The 18,545-nt window shown below is 36.2% G+C and overlaps 1 pseudogene; it reads left to right on the top strand.

Moving 5' to 3' along the window:
• Positions 1-17,383: 17,383 nt before the first annotated feature.
• LOC144252868 (small nucleolar RNA U13) lies at positions 17,384-17,492 on the top strand (annotated as a pseudogene).
• Positions 17,493-18,545: the final 1,053 nt, after the last annotated feature.

The raw sequence follows: 18,545 nt of genomic DNA, 5'->3' as shown, positions 1-18,545 counted from the left end.
ACATCCCAAGCCCTTTTTTATATTTTACTTATAGACAGCATCTCCCTGAATTCCTTAAAGCCTCACTAAGTTGCTGAGACTGTCCTTGAACTTGCAATCCTCTGCTATCAGCCTCCAGAGCTGCTTGGATTACTGGTATGCACCAAAATGTGTGTCCAGAAGGACATTGTTTAATAACTGCTTAATAGTTTTTTTCAGGGAAAAAGCTGTCCTTTCCTGCCCCTACTCTAGTTATAGTTTAACTAGTCATAAATCTCTAGGATGACAGGTTGTTGTTGTTGTTCAGTCCTTTGGAAATCTTTTTTATCTGCTTGTGTCTGCAGCAGTTGTTAAATCTTCTGTTAATCTGATTATTGGTCTTTGATGCATAATGTTCTTTTGGGTTTCTTTTAGATGTTCTCTTTTTGTTTATATTTTAATTATTATTATTTTATTTTTGGTTTTGGGTACTGGGCATTGAACCCAGGGACACTCTAACCCTGAGCTACATTTCCAGAATTTTTATTTTTTATATGGAGTCAGGTTCTCACTAGGTTGGTTAGGGCCTTACTAAGCTGCTGAAGAAGGCTTTGATCTCCAGATCTTCCTGCCTCACTCTGAGTCATTGGGATTATAGTCATGCACCACCACACTCAACTTAGATTATAACTTTTTAAAATTGGTATATTGTAAATATACATAATCATAGGATTCATTATGCCACATCTGTGATGCCCATAATTTGCTCAATCTTGTATATAATATTCTTAACTTGGGATTTTTTCTCCCTGGGTTTAATGTAGATTTCAGTCCTATAACTCCAAGTGGGTGTCTAATTTTTTGAGGGAGTTTCTGCTGCTTTTATTGTCTTTGTAAATCTATTCAAATGGTCCCTTTTCTCACTTCTTTTATCTTTGTTCATTTGTTACCTTATCAGAGAGGCCATCCCTGCCCACTGCATTATAGCCTTCACTGACTTCAGAGCACCTAGCACCACCATAATATACACATACACACACTCAGTTTATGCACACAGATATGTTTCAGACTAAGCATATTTATGTATAAGATACACACATATGCATTATTCTTACCTTTCCATAAACTCCATGTAAGCTCCATTAGTATCATGCTGGCCTGTAATCTCAGTGACTGCAGAGTCTCAGGTAGGAAGATTGCATGCTCCAGGCCAACTTGGGCAATTCAGTGAGGCCCTGTCTCACAAAACAAAAATGGCTGAGGGTGTAGTTCAGTAGAAGCACACCCCTGAGTTCATTGCATTAAACAAGTTTCTTTAATTTTTCAAATTATTATTTGCCCAAATCTACGAGTTGGAGGTAAAAATTTGGTATTTTATACTTATTTGGGATGATAATTCATGACTCTGAGTTTATAAGTCAGAAGAAAGAAACAAAGCTTAGCTTTTCAAAATTTGGTTACCCTGACAAAAATAAAATTCTAAATTTGCACTTGCTTCCATACCCTGAATAATATAAAAGAATTGATTTTACAAGCACTACAAGAAACCTGAAATTCCTTGAAGCACCAGTTTAACAAACTTATCCCCATAATAATTTTGAAAATATTAATTTCATTAAGGCAAATAATTATGTCTTGTCAAATGGGAATATTGGACCTCTGTTTGTTAATTGTTTTATATTCCAAGGGGCTTCCCAGAAATGCACCAACTTGAAATCTTGTTAATTAGCCACTATTTAATGAGATTAACTATCATTATTTTGGGATACTAAGTATAGTGAAAATAATAGCTGAAGAATATAACTATGCTAAGCAATCATTAACTTGGTTTATTTATCCTAACAACAATGCAAATTTTATAAAGAAATTCAAGAATATTTTTTAAAAAAACAATGTTTGTCTGTTTTCCACAGATACATCACCATGTATCTGTGGAACACAATGCTGGTGAGTGTTCAAAACATTTATTGAATAATTGATTGATGGATATAAAACCAATCTAATAACATGAAGGACCTATTTCCTCAAAATTATTGTCAATTTCCTCCAGGTTCCATTGGGAACATAGGTGCTGCTAGTTATTCCTAAAGGAATTGAGATAGAGAACTGGTTAGAAAAGGATATACGTATCTTCTGAATTTATTGCAAAATAGTTTCACTGATTTACAATAGCTATATAGTGGATGAATAAAGGTATGGGAAGAAATGTTACTTGCTGAGATTTTTTTATGGGCTAATAAGGAGTTTGATCAAGGTCAATTTGGACAACCAAGGAAAGAAGTAACACCATTGACAAGATGTGAACATAAACTTTTATCCAGACCCATTAGAGTTGTCAGCAACACTGGACTTTTTATCACTTTGATATATTTCTTCCACCTTATGCCCGAAATATGCTTTTACTTATATATGAGGAAAAAGCTATGTTTTTGGATGCTATCTTGGTTAGTGAAAGTTGAATCTTCCCTCTGATAAAATGACTTAAGCCTGAACATTGGTTGATTCACAGTAGGCTATAACCATGGGTCAATAACATCAAGAGAGTCTCCCTATCACATGTTTCTATGCTTTTGGTTAATCTTCAGCATCTGATAGGATATCATTACAGGGACAGAAGTCCTGTTAGTTTGAACATATTTTAATCACTATACCTGAAAAAAAGATATGGTCACTTGTTTCTTCTACATCACACGACATGATTTTTGCTCCAAGCTACCTAAACATGTCCACATTTGCTTATGGTTTCCTTGTTCCTGAAATGTATGATTCTAGAATTTAGCTGTGCCTAGTGATGGGACACACTACCAATGGAAAGGAAACCTAGCAAAGCCCACTCAGTGAATAACTCAAGGTGCCTTTCTTTGTTTGGGGCCAAGCTCCAGATAAGACATTTACTTTCCTCAACTAAAAGTACCATGAGGGTTTTTTTTTCAAAAATATAATTTATGAAGTGAATAACTTAAAATTTATCAGAGTTAGTATTTATCTCAAATATATATACAAATTTACTTCAGTCCAATCAGTATGAAACAACTAAAACTTCCCCTATTTATGTGCAGATAAAATAGCCAACTAGTTGATATTTTTAGTCAATAAACTCCTTGGGGATAGTTACCTATTCTTTGTAAATTTTTATTTCTAAAATATCGAGATAATATCTTTATTTGATATGCAATTTGAAACACAATCGTTACATTCTTGTGGAAGTTTTATAGCTAGTGATTTAAAGAATCATCAAGAAATATAAGCATTGTAGAACCAAGCAGGTAGAGACAATGTGATATGAAATGCATTTTAATTCTGTGAGAGTATAAGGAACATTAAAAATAATATAAGAGGGGCTGGGGCTGTGGCTCAGTGGTAGAGCACTCGTCTAGCATGTGTAAGGCCCTGGGTTCGATCCTCAGCACCACATAAAAATAAATAAAATAAACATTTGTGTCCAGCTACAACTAATAAATAAATAAATAAATATTTTTAAAAAACCTAGCAGAAACTTTAAATAATAATAATTATAATTATAACAATAATAATAATAACAATAATAATAACAATAATATAAGATTCCAATAAGGGTCATTTCAAAATCTCAAATATGTAATCCATGAAATCATCCATATTGTAATTATATTACTATATACATTTTTAAAATATTGTTTTGGGGGCATTTTATGTTAGAGAAGAACTAAAATATCATTGCCCAAATGTGTAGTCCTAAGTACACTCTTTTTATTTTTACATTCTTTTTAGTTGTACAATTTTCATCCAGTTGTTTTGAAAATAAAACAATTATTCTTGGTAAGTATTAACAGTGAGTTTTCTGCCATTCATTACAAATATATAATATCTTTTTAAGAGCCACCTAAAACCAGAATCACTTGGTACTAAACAATGGTACATAATGAGGAAAGGCAAATAAGCAATGTTGTTTTTGAAGCAATTTTCCTCATGGAATAGAAAATAGAGTTGTCCAGTCCAGTACCCTTGAGTACACCTTGGAAATTAAGAGAAGATACCAGAAATCCAGAGACACTCAATGCGGGAGCAGTTCTAACTCTGACACTTACCTGCTCTGTGAGCTTGGGTTATTTACTAGAATCTGACACTCAGATTTCTCTAAAAATAATTTTTCTCTTTTATTATAGAAGAATTGCTCCCCCAAAGAGACTATAGTACAGAGATAATAATTTACCAAAAAAAGTACATACAGATCCAAAATCACTTATACTAAATAAACATTGGAAACAAGATATACTCCATAACTTTGTGTCAAAACTCAGGTGATACCAAATTGACCTGAAGCAATTTACAGTTCTTATATAACCCATTTATTGTCAATATTCATACAATTTCCTTCAGAATATTAGTATTTAATAAAGGATTCACCACCAGATTCAGTGGTTATGGGCACTATATTATAATCAGTTTATAAACATCTGAATTTTAAAAAATGTGTTTTAAGAGTTTCACATTAGACTTGTGGGCACAATAGACAGGCAGATACTGAAGTACATTATCTCCATATGACACTTCTGCCTAAATGTAAGGCTAGCAAAAAAATTTCTGAATACAAGACTAAATTAGCATGGATTTTTTGAAATTAAAATATTATTTGTCACAAATTACTTATTTTACTACTAACACATATCAATTGTACAAATCAGTGGGTTTCATTGTGACAGTTCATACATGCATATATAATGTATTTATCATGTCTTTGATCCTGTCTTTCCCTCATCTTTCCATATCCCCAGTTCTCTTCACATTCCCTAATAGTCCATTTACTTTCAGACTTTTCAATTGTGTGTGTGTGTGTGTGTGTGTGTGTGTATATATATATATATATATATATATATATATATATTAAGATGATGTATGATATTTCTTTTGTGTCTTGCTTATTTCTCCCATCATGTTGTCCAATTCCAACATTTTCCTTCAAATGGCATTATTTTATTTTTCTTTATGACCAAAATACATTTCACTGTGGGTTTTTTTTCTGAATATATGCCTGTGTGTGTGTGTGTGTGTATGTGTGTTTGTGTTTATCTCCAGTCACTGCTGACAGGGACCTATCCTGATTCCATCTTGACTAGTGTGACTAGTACTGTAATAAACATCGGTATGTCATAACCTCTTTTGTTTGCTAAATTTATTTCTTTGGACATATACCTAGAGGTGGCATAGCTGAATCATGTGGTGGGATCTATTTTATTTTTTAAACTTTTTAAGGAACCTTAATTTTGTCTTCCATTAAAACTCTACTCATATATTTTATGTCATATAAAATATATATGTTTCATTTGACTACATTATTTCCCTTTAAAATGATCCTCAAATCCTTTGGTTCCTTTCATAAAAAGTTTCATGATTGTATGTTTTATTTAAATATTCTTTTACATGTTTTATTTTCACTGACTTTTAAAAATTATGCTAATTTTCTTAAAATTTCTCCTTTTTAGAATTTATGATGCTTTTGAATCTGTGGCTTATTGTCTTATATCCACATAGAAATGTCTCTAGAAAGTATTTCGTGAGATGAAGAACTTCTAGAATTCCTCATAGCTTCATAAATTTATTTATGAAAGCTTGCATATTTTCCCTATGAGATTATTGACGGGACTAGTATATTCTCTGTAAATTTTTTTCAGCATTCTACTAGAGTTTCAGATAAGACAGACAAGTAAATAAATAGCAACATCTATCATGAAGAAAGAAGTAAAACGTTTTTATTCACAAAGTACATTCAGGTTGGGGGCAGAATCCAGTTCCTTGCAGTTGTAGGATTGATGTTTCCATTTTCTTGATGACTAACAGCTTGGGAGTGCTATTAGTTTCTAGATATCACCTGGATTTCAGATGCATTTAATCTGTCTCATACTTATGAGTTCACTGACTTCTGATGTGCCTGTCTTCTAGCTCAGTTGAAAGTATTTTGCTTTAAATGATTCCTATTAGATTATATTCAACAGATAAACCCAATAATTTATCTAATTTAAGATTCATTATGTTGACTACAACTGCAGAGTCCAGTTTGCCATATAATGGAACTCACTTTCAGGGTCCAGGGATTAGATCCGTGTGCCTCTTTGTGGGTCCATTCTGCCTAGCAGAGGTGTGGAAAGTTACAGAGTTTTTGGTCCACTGTTGTTATGTCCTGCCTCCTCCTAATCTCACCTGTTGTACCCATGTCACCTGTGACAACTTCTTTGTTGGCTATCTTACTTGTTTCTATGAGTTCATTCCTCTGTTGGAGTGACTTTTTGGATGCAGTATTTCTTAGAGGGCTCAGGCTTGAACCTCCCATGTGATATATATTCTGTTTTGTAAAGTGAATAGTATGTTCTTCATCTTCTCTCCATATCCTATCTTCTACAAACAATGACTTACTCTGGTGGTTTCTACCAATACCTTGTAACTTTTTAAATATTTATTTTTTGTAGTTGGACACAATATCTTTATTTTATTTATTTTTATGTGGTGCTGAGGATCAAACCCAGGGTCTTACACATACTAGGGGAGTGCTCTTCTACTGAGCCACAACCCCAGCCCACCTTGTAACTTTTTCAGACATTTACCCTCTAAGTATAAATGTCTTTTTAATAGTCAAATCCTTCCAGCACCATATGACATTGCTGACCATTTCATTTACTGGCATTTTTTAAAAATTTGCTTTGGGAAGTGTGGTACAACTTGCTCTTCCCTGATTTTCATCCTTTCTGACTGGTTATTATATGTATTCTCTCCTATCTCCTTTTATTACCTCTGAGTGTAGCTTCTGTTCCAAGTCCCACTTATATTATCTTTATTCATTCTGGTTTTCTTGGTTCTCCTCCTGGGGGAATGGAGCCCTTCTATGTTGTATACTATTCCCTGTATTTCATATCTTTCTGAGTGTTCTACAGGACAGCAGCTTCAATTCAGATCTTTAAAAGATGCTAAACCTCAATACACAGAGAAATAATGAATCATATTCATCAAAAATCAATAGATTTCTATTCCTTTCTTCTTTGGTTCTCTAGTATTGTGATGCTTCCTGCATTGGTTTTCTTGCTCACGATTACATGGTTAATCTGGGTCTCTTATTCTTCCAAATGAATTCATGTACTGATTGGGGTTTTATGGGAAGTACACTGAATCAGTATATGGATTTTGGAAGTGTGGCCGTTTGGACATATTAACTCTGCCTACCCAATCTAGGCTCTGCAGATGCCTCTGGCCAAGGGGCTCGGCAATGGGTGTCATGCCCTCCACAGGCCTCCAGGTGTGTAGAGAATCAGATGTGACTGCGTTACTATTACTGTCCTTGATGGAGTTTGCCTGCAAACAGGATATTCTGTGGAGATATAGAAAGGCAACAGCGGACATGCTTGAAAACGAGGTGTCTGCTGTCCTTGGGAGGACTTACCTGCAAACGGGATGTTCTGCCAAGTGGGCTTGGAGGGCGCTGAGAAATTTTTTTTTTATCTGTTCTAAACAAAGAGCAGAGTTCAGCATACCCCAGGCCGAGAGTAGATTAGCCATGAGAAGCGGGTCACTTCTGATTAGAAAGTAAACTTCTGTGTGCTATGTTTAATTAGCTGAAAGACCTGATTTATTGCTGTTGGAAGGCTGCCTTCTTTGTTCACAATACTATAAAAAGATTGCTTGTACACAATAAAGGACTTTTTTTCTGCTGCTGCTTCGCTTGCTCTGCTTCTTCTTCTTTCTTTTCCCATGCTGACCTGCAAGTGAATTACTGCAACATTTGGCGCAGTCGGCAGGATCCAGCACCGAAAGGGTAAGCACCCCGGGTTAAGAAAACGAAAGGGGGTCTTTCAGAACTAACAAAATATCGAAAGGCATCGCCCCGGGTTGAAAGAAACTTTAGGGGGACTTTCAGAACTAACATGGGAAACTCCCAGTCCTTAAAGGAACAAAGTGCTGCTGCTGATTTACCAACTAATGAAATGTCTTGATATCTCCTGGAGGTGGAATTTACAAAATAAAGACTGGTGGTTTTGGACCTCTTCCCTCTAAGAGTTTTGGATTAATTGTTGGACGTACTAGTTCCGCCTTAAGAGGCATTCATGTTATTCCTGGCATTGTTGATCCTGACTTTACAGATGGAATTTTCATCATGGCATATTCTACTCAAACCCTTTCTTTGATCAGTGGAGAACAAATAGCACAGATTTTGCTGTTACCTTTTTTTCAATTTCCTTCTAAAATTCAATCAAGGACTGAAGGATTTAATAATACAAAAAATATATATTTTGGGAAACCTTAATTACTGGTAAGAGACCCTCTTTAACTCTAATTATACAAGGAAAATGTTTTGAAGGGTTAATAGATACTGGAGCTGATGTCTCAGTTATCTCTATAAGACAATGGCCACAAGAATGGCCTAAACAAAAATCTCAAACAACATTAAATGGATTAGGGGCAATAACGGATGTGTGGGTCAGTTCTGGCCCTTTATCATGTCATACCTTAGAGAATATTGGATTTTTAACAGCCTTTTATATAATCAATGTTCCAATTAATATTTGGGGCTGTGATATTTTATCTCAGCTTGGAGCACACGTTAATATTCCTTCAAAAAACTTGTAGCCACTGTTCAGTCCCCTCGAGCTATGCCATTAACCTGGCTAACCAGTACTCCTAAATGGATTGAGCCATGGCCTTTAAAAAAAGAAAAGCTTGAGGCATTAAAACAATTAGTTACTGAACAATTACAGGCGGGACATATTGAATATTCCACATCACCTTGGAATTCCCCTGTATTTGTTGTTAACAAAAAGTCTGGAAAATGGCATTTATTGACAGATTTAAGGGAAATTAATAAATGTATTAAACCTATGGGAGGATTACAATTAGGACTTCCCTCTCCTGCTATGATTCCAAATAAATGGTCAATTTCTGTTATTGATTTAAAAGATTGTTTTTTTACAATCCCTCTCCAACCTAAGGATAAGGAAAAATTTGCTTTTACAGTACCTGAATATAATAATCATCAACCTGCTAAACATTTTCAATGGACTGTGTTACCTCAAGGCATGATTAATAGTCCTACATTATGTCAGGAATTTGTTGCCAGAGCCTTAGAACCAGCTAGACAACTATTCCCTCATTATATTTTATATCATTATATGGATGATCTTTTATTAGCAGCCCCTACTAACATTGAACTCGACTGTTTTTATAAAGCAGTTCTAAAAGCTTTATCTAAATTTGGATTACAAATAGCTCCAGAGAAGGTGCAAATTGATTTTCCTTATTCATATTTAGGATTTGTTTTGGATAAACAAAAATTTAAGCCTCAAAAGGTTCAAATAAGAAAAGATAATTTAAAGACTCTTAATGACTTTCAAAAATTACTGGGAAATATCAATTGGATTTGTTCAACTATAGGAATCCCTACTTATCAACTGCAGCATTTATTTGCTACTTTAGAAGGTAATTCTGAACTACATAGTCCTAGAACTTTAACTAAACAAGCATTACAAGAGTTAACTTTAGTTGAACAACGTCTAAATGAAGGATATTTGTCTTATATAGACTTAGAAAAATCTGTACAACTAATTCTTTTCCATACTCCTCACTCCCCGTCTGGAGTACTAACTCAAAATGATCATAAAATAGAATGGATTTTTCTTTACCTAATAAGTATAATAAACGATTAACTACATATATGGATAAACTAGCCTTTTTAATAATTAAAGGTAGATCTAGATTGTTACAATTGAGTGGTAGAGAGCCAAATCAAATTATTACTCAAATAACTCAGCAACAAATTTCTTACAATTTACAATTAAATGATAATTGGTAAATTGCTTTAGCTGGTTATTCTGGAGCTCTAACTATTCAGTATCCTAAATCTAAAGTCTTTGAATTTTTTAGAAAACATTCTATGATATTAGTAAACCCTATTTCTTCGATTCCTCTTTCCAGTATTACTGTTTTTACTGATGCTAACAAAACTTCAGCAGGATATTAGACTCCTATAGCTTCTAAAGTATATCCTCATGAGTTTTCCTCTGTTCAGCCTGCTGAATTATGGGATATTACCTTAGCTTTATTAGATTTTTCAAATGTTCCTCTTAATATTGTTTCTGACTCTCAGTATGCAGTTTTGGTGTGCACACATTTACCTTCAGTTAGCCTTCCTATTAATCCAAAGACTGTTATTGAAAAACTATTTGCTTTTACACAAAGATTATTGTTACAGAGAACTATTCCAGTATATATCATATAAACTTAGCCCAGAGATGGGCTTAGGAGACAGATATTCAGTAATGGGAGCTTTTAGCATAATTTCCAGGCAATCTGCCCCCATGGACTCATGGACCTTTCCATCTTTGCATTTCAGGAGTCTCCTTTATCGAAACTCATTGCTGAGTTTGATTTTCACTACTTAAATTCAAGGAACACTTTAATTAACTGATGAAGAAAAATAACTTTAGTTTCACAAAGATGAGTTTCATACAGTAGGCAGTTTTTCACCAAGCAAAGGTCCAATCTGAAGTACAGAGCCATCACTCACAGCAGCTACACACTCCTTGGTGGGAGCAGCTCCTAAGTCACCAACAAGAACAGCAACAAAAAACGTGTAGCAGCTTGTGTGGGTTTCCCCTCCTCTCCTCTTTTACTACCACACTAGGACAGAAAATTATTGTTTAAAATGAAAGCATGAAAATCAAAACACAACTTAGGCTTGATCTGATGGGAATGGAAAGCTGAAAATCTGTGGGATTTGTTCTAAAACTGAAATGGGAGGCTGTTCCAGTCTTGTGGGTCCCCTTAAGCCTGGGTTTTGATTTTCTTCCAAGAATACAGCTGTTGGAAGGAAATGCTTCCTCACTGAAACCTGCCCAAGCACAGATATTCAAGGGATAGAACCCTTTCAAACTGCAGGCTTAGCACCACGTTCCCTTCCAGGAGTCTTAGAAGAATAGATTCCCAGCCCTGAAGGAAACTCACACTTTTTATCCATGTGCAATGTGGAAACAGTGGTTCTCAAGTCCCAAGGAGGCCCAGCCTCAGGCTCCAAGGACAAGGGCTATTCTAGTATTTGGGTGGAGTTCTGAACTCTCAGAGCTCCAGGTAAAAGCTGGCTGTTGTTTTTTAACCCTTCCCATCCATTTAAGATGCAAATACAAAGAAATCATCTCTGAGTCCTACCAGGATGTTGGCATTTCTGGAGGGGTCCCAAGTGCTCACCCTCATCTTCAAGAGCACTGGGTTACAAAACACAACTGGGATCTCAAAGTCAGCCAGGTATTATGGCGAGGAGGAAAAACTGCCTCTAGTGAGGAAGAAAGTCAGTGGCCACCATCTGTACAGTTTCCTTCTAACTTCTTGTGCCCTGAGTGGGATCTTGCACAGATGTTGTGTCTTTTGGGGGAGTCTTTCACTTCCTATAACCAGGGCCTGAGTCCCTTTCCACTTTGGCACTCACAGGTTTCTGCCCAGGAAAGCCCGCAGCAGCCTTTTAACCCCCCCACGGGTTGGCCACAACTTTTCCCTTGAAATGAAGATGAGGGATCAGGGTGAGGATAGACACAGCTCAGATTAAGGTCCCCAAAGAAGGTGGAAACAACTTCAGGGAGGCCTATCTTTAACCAGGAGGACGCTGGCAGCACCACCAACAGCTCCTGCTCCCCAGAGTCAAAACACCAAAGGTAACAAAGGGACCGGGACCCTCAGCTCCATGGCTCCAGGGAGGCAGACAGACCACAAAAGGCTTTACCCGAGTCGCTCAAGACATCCTCTCCGGGGGTCCTGTGGTCACCACCTTTGGCAGGGAGGCCGCCTAAGTGCAGAGGGGAGGTCACCACCGCACCAGCTGGGGCTGCTCCAGCAACCACAGCACCACCCAAGGCAGGGCACCAGCTTGGGCGATGGACACAGGTGCGGGATCCCGCTTGTTCACCAGGAAGGGGAAGGCCAGGTCGGGGTCCAGGAGCTCCGCAGGAAAGGCGGCTACAGCGCGGCAGGCTCTGGCCGTCCTGCCTCACCCAGGGCTCCCAGGGCTGCCAGCTCCAGCTCGCGGGCCCGGGCCCAAGGCAGCAGGACTCGCGGCTGGCGAACCGCGGCCAGGTTGCAGCTTCGTGTTCAACGCCTGCACCAGCTTCTCGCCAACTGAGAAGCGGCCCCACCTGCAGTCCTGGAGGATGAGCGGGTGGGTGTCAGCCGCCAAGTGCCCACAGGCCGAAGGCTTCGTCCTCCTCGGCGCGGGTGCCACACAGTTCGGCCTCAGGCTGCAGCATGTCAGTGGCCTGGTAGGAGAGCTCTGGACCGCGCTCCTGGAATGCGCACCTGGGCGACAGGAGAAGGCTAGGCAGCAGCTCAAACTTCTTCCAGATGTCCTCCCCTGGGAGGTCGAGTCAGGGCCACTGAAGTAGAATTCATCTTCGTCTGGAGAGAAGCAAGTCTGCAGCAAGTCAAACCCGAGGTCTGGGTTCTGGTAGATCATGCCCCGCTTGGTGGACACAGAGCAGCTCGCATCCCTGCCTCCCAGCTGGAGACTAAGCGCTTTTCCCACTCTGCTCTCTTTAATCTGGAGGATGCTTCCTTCCTGCGGGATGTGCGGAGGGCGCGACTCTCCCTGATTTCCAGGTCTTGTAGACTGGTGGGATCTGGATCCCGAAGCCGTTCAGTGCTGGAGTCTCCGGGTGGGCTGTGGGGGCTGGGGTCCTAAGGCGACTGCAGTCTGTGAGTGCTTGTGCCTGGCTGGCGCCTCCTGGCTCCAACCCAGTTCCCAAGAGCCCCTTCCCCCGCATCCACCCAGCGCATCCACACTGATGACTGTCAGGGGCCTGAATGAAAGTTCTCATCTGCGTACCATAACTGATTTGTCCATTTTTCATTTTAATTCTGTCTGGTTTTCACATCTGTATTTTGAAGAGGTTTAATTAGGTCCACACTAACTTAAGATTGTTTATGCTTTGTGAAATATTTAACTGGCACCATTGTGTTATGTCCCTCCTACAATTGGTGTTATGCGTGCCTTGTATATGCATTGAAGTCTTATCATTTGAGATATTAAAAGTCAGAATAAAAATAAATACATGGCCTGAGTGGTAGTGTTTGCCTGACATCCCAGTGGTTTGTTTAGGGAGGCCATCGCAGGAGGATGAAAGTTCAAAGCCATCCTCAGCAAAGGCGGGGCACTAAGCAGCTCAGTGAGAGCATGTCTCTAAATAAAATACAAAATATAGCTGGAATGTGGCTGAGTGGTTGAGTATCCCTGAGTTCAATCCCTGGTATCCACATCAAAAAATAAATGCATAAAGGAAGGGAAAGAGGGAGGAAGGCAGAAAGGAAGACAGGCAAGTAGGGAGAATTGGTGAAGAGGGCACCATTTTTCAAAAATATTTTAATCTTACAATTAGACCTTGCAGGGAGTTAGGCTGATCCCTTACAAGCTAGGGAGTGTACATGAAAAATGACTTACAATGTCTCAGCAATTTTCATATGTGAGAACTAAAGAAGCCCAGGTATTTATGACACTGTAATTTGTAAGGCCATTAAACAATGTCTTATGGGTCATAAATGTCCTGGGCTTATCAAAAGGTAAGGCAGATTAGTTAAATGCATGAATTCTGGGGCTGGGGTTGTGGCTCAGTGGCAGAGCACATGCCTCACACATGTGAAGCACTGGGTTTGATCCTCAGCACTACATAAAAATAAATAAGCAAAATAAGGATTTTTTTTAAAAAAATGCCTGAACTCTGAAGTCATATAGCCTGGATTCAAACTCTGCTTCCACCACTTATAACTGATGCAAATTTATAATCTTTATGTGCCATAATTTTCTCAATGGTAAACTTATAACTTAGGGAAATTAAATGAGAAAATGTTGCTAAAGGCTTAGAAGAGTGTCTGGCATGTAATAAATGCCCAGTACATTTTAGCATAAAGTGGAAAATGCAAGTTTTCTAATTATTTATTGATCGTTTTCAGACTAATATATGAATCTTAAACTATGACTGTTGTAGGTACAGAAGAGGTAAGGCACTGAAGACAGCAGGAAACAGTTTTATTTGGCTGCAGCCAGGTTTAGAGGGCACAGCTTTTGCTGTAGTCAATCAAGGTTTCCCCAAGCTTTGGAAGTACTTTGCCTTCCACTAGCAATGTGTAAGTGATACAGTTTCTTCACATTCAGGACAACAATCAGTATTATATGTCATTTGATGATAGCCATTCCTGCATTATCGATTTGTGCTTTCAATTTTTACTTTCCTAATGCCAAATGACAGCATGTTTTTGTATGTTTCTTACCATTCCAATATCAGTTTTGGTAAAATATTTATTTATTAAAAGCTCTGTCTAGCCATTATTATTTTAAAGCTAATACTATAATTTGAATTAATCTATTGTTCCACCATGGGAATATCATACAGAATAGTTACAATTCCCCCAAAATCCTTGTTTCTCAGCCAGATGTTGTGGTGCATGCCGGAATCCCAGAAGCTTGGAAGGCTATAACAAGAGGACCAGAATTTCAAAGCCAGCCTCAACAACGTTGAGGTGCTACGCAACTCAGTGAGAGTCTGTCTCTAAATAAAAAATACAAAATAGGCCTGGGGATATGGTTCAGAGATTGGGAGCCCCTGAGTTCAATACGCCATACCCACCCTCCCCCCCAACCAAATCCTCTTTTCTTTGCTTACTCCTTTCTCACTGATAGATGGTAATCTCTGATCTTTTTACTATGTTCAGAGTTTTGTCTTTTCAAAAAAACTATCTATTTTGGGTATTGATTATATCAGTATAATTTCAAGGACTATAACACACACACACTCATTACAAATAGTAATATATTATTAGTGGCACAGGATGTTAACTTGAGGTAGCTCTGCTCATGTGGGGCAAGGAGTATATAAAAAAATCTCTGTAACTTCCCTCAATTTTTCTCTTAAATTGAAAAAAGAGAGATCTGTATATCTGGAGACATAAAATAAATAGTATCTACATCATGCTCATAAAACCTTTAAATATATAAATACTCTAAATTTTTGCATACAAACATTAATACTTAAATGAAAATTTAGATCATTGAATTAAATCTGGCTATAAATGAAGTGAAATGTAATATATCCTTTGATCCAGTTATTTCACTCATAGATTTAAGTTTAGAGCAATTCTTGAAAAAGTTTGGAAAAAACATAGACATGATTGCTTTATTTTGGCATTGTTCACAGAAGTGCCAGAATTAGAGAGAATCAGGAGAAGTTGGAGACATGTTAAGATAATTATACTGGATTTGTACAATTTCAAATGTATAAAATTGAATTATAGCTATATGAATTAAGCACAGATGACTTATTTAGTGAGACATACTTTATATCATAAGTATTTATCCAAGTACATACATAAAACTCATTAGAAATCTGCAAAAACAGAGAAGTGGGGATTAGAGATGAAGAATAAGAAAAAGGTGAGTTAGGAGAACAGTGTGAGACAAAATGCAGAATATCATGAGATGACCCCTGTGCACCTGAGATGAACACAAAAGAGAAACAACTACAAATTTATTTACCTAAATAAAATCATTTCACCATTTATTAACCATTTTATCCTGTCAGTAAAATAAAGTATATAAATTTATTTGTTTATTATTATTGTTGTACTTAAGTTGTCAAGGTAACTCAGAGAGTGGAAAAGCATAAATGACTTCTTGAGTAATGGTTTATCACCATTTTCTCTCATTAGAGTAAATACAAGAGGAAAAATGTTAGGAAATAAAAGTATAAAATCATTCCAGAGGAATAATACACAGTGCAAATAATTCTCCTATTTATCTCTAATGGCAAAAATCAAGGAATTATTTTACAAAGAAGCAAAAAGGAGGAGAAATATCTGAATTTTCTTTGACTGATTTCTTTTTCTATTTTAACTTGACTGTGCAGTAGAAATGGATTTCTCATTTTGAAACCAACAAAGGGTGTTCTATTTGCATATTCCATCTCAACTGCAGTATTTCTTAGTATTAAGAACTAGTTACACAGCAGAGCTGTGCTTCTTAATGTATCATCTGTTCACAATGGTTTTGCATAATGGCTCTATGTTGCTTGGAGATATGCACTTAATTGCAGCAATCCATAAAACACTCTGTAATGCTCCACACCTTATTTAGCTCTTCCACATATTAAGGAGATGCAGGGAGAGGGAAAATTCATCTATATGTTAAAGGAGAATTCACATAGTTCACAACTAATATGTCATAAAATATTAAGTGTCAGTTCCTTTACTCTTAAGAACTTTTTGAAGAGAAAAGTATGAATAAATTCTACACATCTTTTGCCACAGTGGGAGGGGAATAGTTTATTTAAAACAAGGGCAAACTGAGGAAAAAGTATCCTATCCTAATGTCAAATTTAATGCATATGCTCTTCATCTTGGCTTTCAAAATAGAAAATTAGCATAGATGTCTGGACATACTATCTTAATAAGAACATCATTCATTATAACATTCTTTAAAGATCACTGTAGAGACACAGTTGGCTATTATTTCATATTTAGGAATATCAATTTTAGCTGTTTAATTTGACAAGGTAAACCATACAGAGAAAACAACCTATGATGATAACACATAAATTTTTTATTAAAAATTTCAAATGTATTAAAATTCATCTATGCTCAATCTTTGTCACTGCTAGATTTTTTCTCTTTTATAAAAATAAATTTTAAAACATATTTCTGATAGGATTTAAAATTCAAAAAAGTAATATTAAAGATACACCAAGATATTATTGACATATAGACTTTGCATCTCTTTGAGGCACTATATATTCTAAATAATTTTTTATTTTATCTAAGTCTCAAAACTACTTTATGATGTAAATATTTTTAAGCAAAATTCACAGAAGGAATCTATGGCCTCAAAAAGGTTAAGAAACTTGATAGAGCACAAATACTAAATGGCACAAATACTAAACCTGGCACTGACAAAGATTAAGCAGAGATATTTAGTTTGATTCTGAGTACTGAAAGGAGAATAGCCATAAGGATGGTCAGAATCGAGAAGGACATAGATAAGTTTATACAACTTCCTGTTTTACGCTAAAGTGCATACTTCAAGTGAACTTCTCAAATACATTTAGTTTGAAATATATGTTAGAACTGCATACATGTCCATTGATAAATGAAATTGATAACTGAATTATAACAGAATGAAAGGTTCAGAAAAATGGAAAAAAATACCAGAAAAGAAGTATTCAGGCCATTCTTTTAGATATTTTCCTGACATCAAATTTCTTTATATATCATGAATTTATGATATGATTATGATAAAGTTATGATATGATTCAATCTGTTATACTAACCAAGATATAATTGACTGCATGGATTTTATGATCTATATAAAATGAATTAAATTTTAATCATTTATTTCATCATGACAACAATCTTTATTATAACTTATAAAAATAGAATAAAGGTCCTTTTGGTTCATAAGTGTGATGATTATTGGGTGTTCATGTGGCTGGTGTGGGAGATGTGCCTTGCTCTACACCTTGTCACTACATCTGCACATTATTTATCTGTTGTCAAAAAAAAGGCTAAGGAAGGTATTTTACTAGGTCAATTTAAACTCCTTCTTTCTCTCTTGAGTTCTTATTTCTTTTTAATAAATGATATAATTCCACCTTACTCTGATCTCTCCTCCTGGGGCCCATGAGCCACCCTAGAAATTGTCTAAAAAGAACAAAAAGAATCATCTTTCTTATTACCTTCCAATATGCATCACATACTGTCCTGTTCAATTTTCAATTTCCATACTGTACTGTCTTGTTCAATTTTCAATTTTTTGTCCTTTAATTTTTTTTTGCAATTCTATACCAACTAAAAGATAAAGTCTAACTCTAAACAATGACAGATCTGAACTTTCTTGATCTCTTTACACTCTACACATAATTCCAGTATATTATATTTTCACTTCCCTGAACACATTTGCTTCAAAATATGTTCAGGCCTCATCTCCTGGGTGAAAATTTACAGACTAGACCTGACAAACTACCCTAAAATGTTTAATTATTGTATTTTGCACATGAAAGTGAACACAAAATTTTTCATTATGTGGATTCATCATTTTCACAATGTTAATAGTATTTGTATGAAAGTCAATGTTATTTTTTACAAGCATAAATACCAAAAGAAATTGATAAAAAAATTCTTTAAAATTATTAAGGTACCAACTAATTATACCAAAACTAACATTTCATTTACACTATTTTTATTAAATAGATGAAAGTCTGATGGCTTTGACAAATAGATAACATAGAAATCAAGATTCAGTGAGGGAAGGAGAGAAGGAGAGAAGCACACAGGCAACTTCACATAAAAAGTAGCTTTGAGGGCTGAGATTCGCTTGCCTAGTGCGGGTGGGACCTGGGTTTGATCCTCAGCACTATTGTGTTCTGTCAATCTACACCTAAAAAGTAAATATTAAAAAAAGAGTAGCTTTGAGTACTAAAAAGTTAATTTTTTAACCAATAAATCTCTAAAACAACATGGTTCTGAAAGTTTTTATAATTCTTACACATTTTTTAAATTCTAAGTCAAGATCTTTGACACACAAAAAGAGAATTCTGAGCTAGAAC

This window comes from Urocitellus parryii, unplaced genomic scaffold (assembly GCF_045843805.1).
Source record: "Urocitellus parryii isolate mUroPar1 unplaced genomic scaffold, mUroPar1.hap1 Scaffold_61, whole genome shotgun sequence".
NCBI lineage: Eukaryota > Metazoa > Chordata > Mammalia > Rodentia > Sciuridae > Urocitellus > Urocitellus parryii.
The sequence above is the reverse complement of the archived record's forward strand: the minus strand, read 5'-3'. Positions and strand labels throughout refer to the sequence as shown.